Source organism: Myotis davidii, unplaced genomic scaffold (assembly GCF_000327345.1).
Source record: "Myotis davidii unplaced genomic scaffold, ASM32734v1 scaffold96, whole genome shotgun sequence".
Classification (NCBI taxonomy): domain Eukaryota; kingdom Metazoa; phylum Chordata; class Mammalia; order Chiroptera; family Vespertilionidae; genus Myotis; species Myotis davidii.
Window position 1 is genome coordinate 2,586,195 of NW_006289416.1, and position 4,725 is coordinate 2,590,919.

Consider the following 4,725-nt stretch of genomic DNA (forward strand, 5'->3'; position numbering starts at 1 on the left):
CCACGCAGCCGCCGGTCTGGATACACGGAGCCAGCGGGCGCGGAGGGATCCCAGATCCCAGCGGCCAGACTCCTCCTCCCGTACGCCCTTCAAAGGGAACTGCTCCAAGGCATCTGAAGGGCTAGGTGGATGTTATTCCTTCACCGGCAATTCTGAAAGCCATTGCCCCAAATCTGACCCTGGAACTATTTGCAGTGTGAATGTCCTACTGCCTCCTGCAGACACTGGTTGGCGACCACTGCTCCAAAGGTTTCCTTAAAGCAGCGGTCGCCAACCATTCAGACCTCACGGACCACCAGTGGTCCATGGACCACCGGTTGGCGACTGCTGGCTTAGAATATGAGATTAAGGGGTGTTCCCCCAGAACCCCTTGGTGTGTAATGTCTATTAGCTTTCTACAGCCCCAAAAGTTCTGAATTCCAAGCACATCGGACCAAAAGATATTCAATACTGCCTTTGGGACTCAGACATTGTTCTCACAAGGGTTCAAAGGTGATCTTAAGAGGCTTAGATGGGAAGAACCCAGTTCCAGCCAGACTCCACCCTGGAGAACATGGACAACCAAACTCTCCAACCTCCTTGTCAGGTGGGGAATTGGGACTGTGGATGCACCTGGTTTATTACATTCAGGGAATGAGGATGACGGTGGGAGGTGGGCAGAGTGGATTGATCCAAACTTTAGTACTGGCCACACCAGTGCTGGGTTATTTTTATTTAATTTTGGCAAATTATAAAAACCCAACTGTAAAGTGGAATTTTCAGTGCCGCCTTTAAGCGGCCCTTTGCACTCAAACTATAACCGTGCAAGGGCTGAACTCGTGATGCGGACAGAGAGCCCCACGGGCACCTGGACAGGTTCTTCTCTGGATCTGTGTCATCAGCCGGTGACACAGTTGGATAACGAGGTGTCATTTTAAAGTGCTGATTCTGTTACTTGAGAGTCACTAAAGAGCAGAGCAGACAGTTTTCCACAGGCTAACCCAAAGAGTTTTTCCTGTTTTAACTTTTAAAGGATGGGTTTCAGGGAGGAAAGAGGAAAGGAGTAGGATGAATAATTAACTGCCTAACTGCCCAGCCCAGGGCCTCCTGTGGCCTCCCACAGGTCCTGCTCTCCAGACCCAGATAATTATTCCTCATCATGCTGAAACCAACAGGAAGGAATGGTGGATGCATTTTCTTTCTTCTTTACTTCCCCACACATCCTGTTTTCCCAGGTTTGGGGATTTGAGTTTGCCTTGTGCAAAAATTTCTATTCCAGGTCCAGCCTTCCCTCCCGGCCCTCTGTCCACAGGGCAGCAGCAGGGGGGCGGGCTTAATAGGCCTGCCTCCTTTCCAAAGCCCAGAGACCTTGCCAGTGAGCAGAGGTTACTGATAAATCCAGCCTGAAGCTTTAGTTTGGACTCAGCCTAACTGGACTCTCATTAGATACGACCTACCCTGGTGTGTACACGGGTCACTCTGTCTGCTTGTCTGTCTCACCTTCTCCAGGGAAACAGGTTGGCAACATATGCCCAATACCTTGCTCCCATCTAGAACCAACCATTATCCCATATATAGCCTTGGGGCAGGTACTCTTGAGTTCTATTTTGTTTACCAGACACACAGCTACATGGCAGGAGAGTCCTGTTTAGTTGTCCGATTCCATTCCAGGTTTTTTCTTGTACTCCAGGCTCCAGGTTCCATGGTGCAGGTAGTACAAATTCTCGTGAAAGAAGAACAGAGGCAAAGAAAGTTCCCTGGCTCTCAAGTATGCATCTTGTGCAAGCAGGAGAGCACAGAAGAAGCCACAGAATAATGAGTGAAAGGAACTGAGGCGAAGAAGGGCAGCTGCACGGGATGCGGGCAGTTAGCATCAGGGACCCCTCAGACAGCCATCCGCTCAGTGCCTACAGACAAAGCCAACCAGAGAGGACAGAGGAAAGTAGGTGGATGCCCCATAGGAACAAGCGGTTTCCGCTGATAATAGATTGATTTTTCCCATACTAACTCCATGTCAAAGGCTGACCAGCCACAATCGCGTTTGGCCAATGGCAAAACCGAAGCGGGCATTGGTGACAGGAGATTATATCACAACATCCAAGACACTGAGAATAGCTTTGGTGAGTATTCACTTGACTTGAGCCCTGGTGACCCCCTTGTTGGTCCCTTTTTCTTTTTGCCAAGAAGTCTCTTCACATTCCCGTTCATTCCTTCGTGTAACAAGTATTTTCCACGCACGCTACGACTATGTGCCACACACGTTCTAAGGACTGTGGTCGTATTATGAATAAAACAGACAACAATGCTGACCTTGTAATTCTGACATCCCTAGTTAGCTCCTTTCTCTCGGTCTGGTGGGGTGTGGGGGTGGGAATTCACAGAAGAGAATACGGGAGTGTATTTCTGAGAACTGACATCTGAGAAGAATGAAAGCTTGTTGATGAGAAGCTTAAAAGAAAAATGTCCTTCCCTGCTCTGGCACTCCCCTTACCCCGGCCTCCTCGGCATGCTGTCTCTCAACAAAACTTGGTCTACCCTCACCTGAGGAGCTGGAACAAACAGGAAACCTTACATAATTCGGTAACCCTGACCTTGGGCCCTGGATCTTCCCCTCCTGTAAACAGTCCATTCAACCCAGGAAGGCCTGCAGACCTTGCTGTGACAAACTTTGAAAGACACATCATGTTACAAACAAGGGGAAAAAATCCCTAAATCCTAGAGGAAGTGACATATCTGATTCAGTGGTAGAAATCACTTCATAAAGTAATGGAACAAATGGAAATTCAATCCCAACAGATGCTACTGCCAGCACAGTCAGTTGTGTGCCCGGATGACTCAATTGCACCTGTTGGAAAGGCCGGGAAAATGAGCCGTGAAAGAGACTACTGGAAGCAACAGCCCTGCCTTGCACATTAGTAAGCCCCATGTTTTCGACATCCTGACCTCAACATGTGTGCCTAGTTCTCAGAGGCTGTGACTCACCTTAGCTCCTGGGCAAATGACTCTTACTCAGAGCCCTGGGTTTTTCATCTTTAGTATTAAATTCTAGCCAAATGTCTACTTTCAAGATGCTCCTTTGAAATGATTGATTTCAGGCAACCACTGGCTTTACATATGGTAACCCTCAATTTCTAATACTATTTAACTTGTTGCCAAACTTCATTAAAAGTCCACATTACAAGTTTGAGACCTCAGCCCCTGGACCTGGGCCTTCTAAAATGACTTTCCTCCAAACAGCATTTAACTTCCTTTAATTTAGTTAATTAATGGAACTTTTGAAGAGAACAGCTCCTTTGATCTGAGCCTCTTTCTTAGTTTCCAGTGAACATTTCCAGAGAGGGAGGAAGAATGGCTGCCCTTGCCACTGGCCGGAAGCACCAGCAGCTCACCACTGTGGTCCAGCCTCCCAATCGAAGACCAAGCAGAGGAAGGAGAGCCTGAGGAGGGAGACTGGTGGAAAGCATCGCCCTGGGCATTTCTGTGGGTGTTGGCCCCACACAGAGATAAAAGCACTAAGGTGAGGCTGCAAGGCCTGCTCTCTGGGAGGCTGGGCCTTCAGTCTGGAAATCCTAAGTAATCCTTGCAAATAGACAAATGGGGAAGCCAGCAAAGTGAATTACAAATGCTCCTGCCGGAAAGGTTTTCTGCCGTCAACATACAAATTTGGATTAAAATGGAAAATGCATGTCTCACCCAGCATTCTTGCTTTTCAACTTTCCATCTTAACAAAAAAATGTTACACTGGCTACTGCTTAAAAAAAATAATAATAATAAATCTGGCCTGGCCAGCATGGCTCAGTGGTTGAGTGTCGACCTATGAACCAGGAAGTCATGGTTTGATTCCCAGTCAAGGCACATGCCTGGTTGCAGGCTTGATCCCCAGTGTGGGCATGGAGGAGGCAGCCTATCAATGATTCATCATTGATGTTTCTTTCTCTTTCTCTCTCTCTCTCTCTTTCTCTCTCTCTCTCTCAAATTAAAATAAAATATATTCCCCAAATTTTACCTTTAGTATGTACAAAAAAGGTTCATCTTGGAATATAAATGCAAGCAGCTATAATAAGAATGAGTTGTGTATTTTCAAAGGCACTGACACTGCTCTGTAGTTAATACAATATATATAATTTTTAAAATTCTGCAACCTCGACCCAGAGATCTTACCTTGCAGCTAGAGTAAAATTTTTGTTAAGGCAATAAATGAAAAATCAAGACTTTCTGAGTCTTAGCTTCCACTCTGCATGTTTTTTTGGAAGACAAGTCCTGCAAAAGTGTCCACCCCTTTCTACAGCCTGACTTACCTTGGAGCAGAGCAGCAGCTTTCACGGTACATCAGTGGTGTTCCAATCTTGGCCACCAGGGGACACTAGAGAGTACGGTTGCCAGTCCCAAAGTACTACTTTGTTTTCCCAGACTTTCGGTTGGGAGGGAGGGGGGTTGGGGATGGGGTTGGTGAGGGAGACACAGCTGACTTGAAAAACATCCATTTTTCTCTGAAATTATGCCACTTGCCATTTTATAAAGCAAAGGTTGCCACGTTACCTGTTGCCAGGTTCCTGGGAGTGCTCAGGGAAAATGTGGGCGAGAAGGTACAGCACAAAGTCCTTCAGCTGGGTGGCTTTCAAGCTGTGTTGACGGCTGGCGCTGACATTTGGAGAGCAGCTGCGAGGATTGCCTGAGCCTTGTTTGATTGTGGTTCTAACAGAGGAGTGGCTACGCCTTGTGCCTGGGGCTCCCCCCCCCCCCCCC

At 47.4% G+C, this 4,725-nt stretch overlaps 1 protein-coding gene and 1 long non-coding RNA gene across 6 annotated transcripts in view; one reads left to right on the plus strand and one right to left on the minus strand.

Moving 5' to 3' along the window:
* Positions 1–4,719, minus strand: part of LOC102774278 — an 18,334-nt gene extending 13,615 nt beyond the window's left edge. For all 3 annotated transcript variants that reach the window (XR_001513538.1, XR_435576.2, XR_435577.2), the window contains exon 1: positions 4,519–4,719. This is a non-coding gene — a long non-coding RNA (uncharacterized LOC102774278). The remainder of the gene's footprint in view (positions 1–4,518) is intronic.
* Positions 1–4,725, plus strand: part of DLGAP1 (discs large homolog associated protein 1) — a 521,097-nt gene that overhangs the window by 468,347 nt on the left and 48,025 nt on the right. The window lies entirely within an intron of this gene.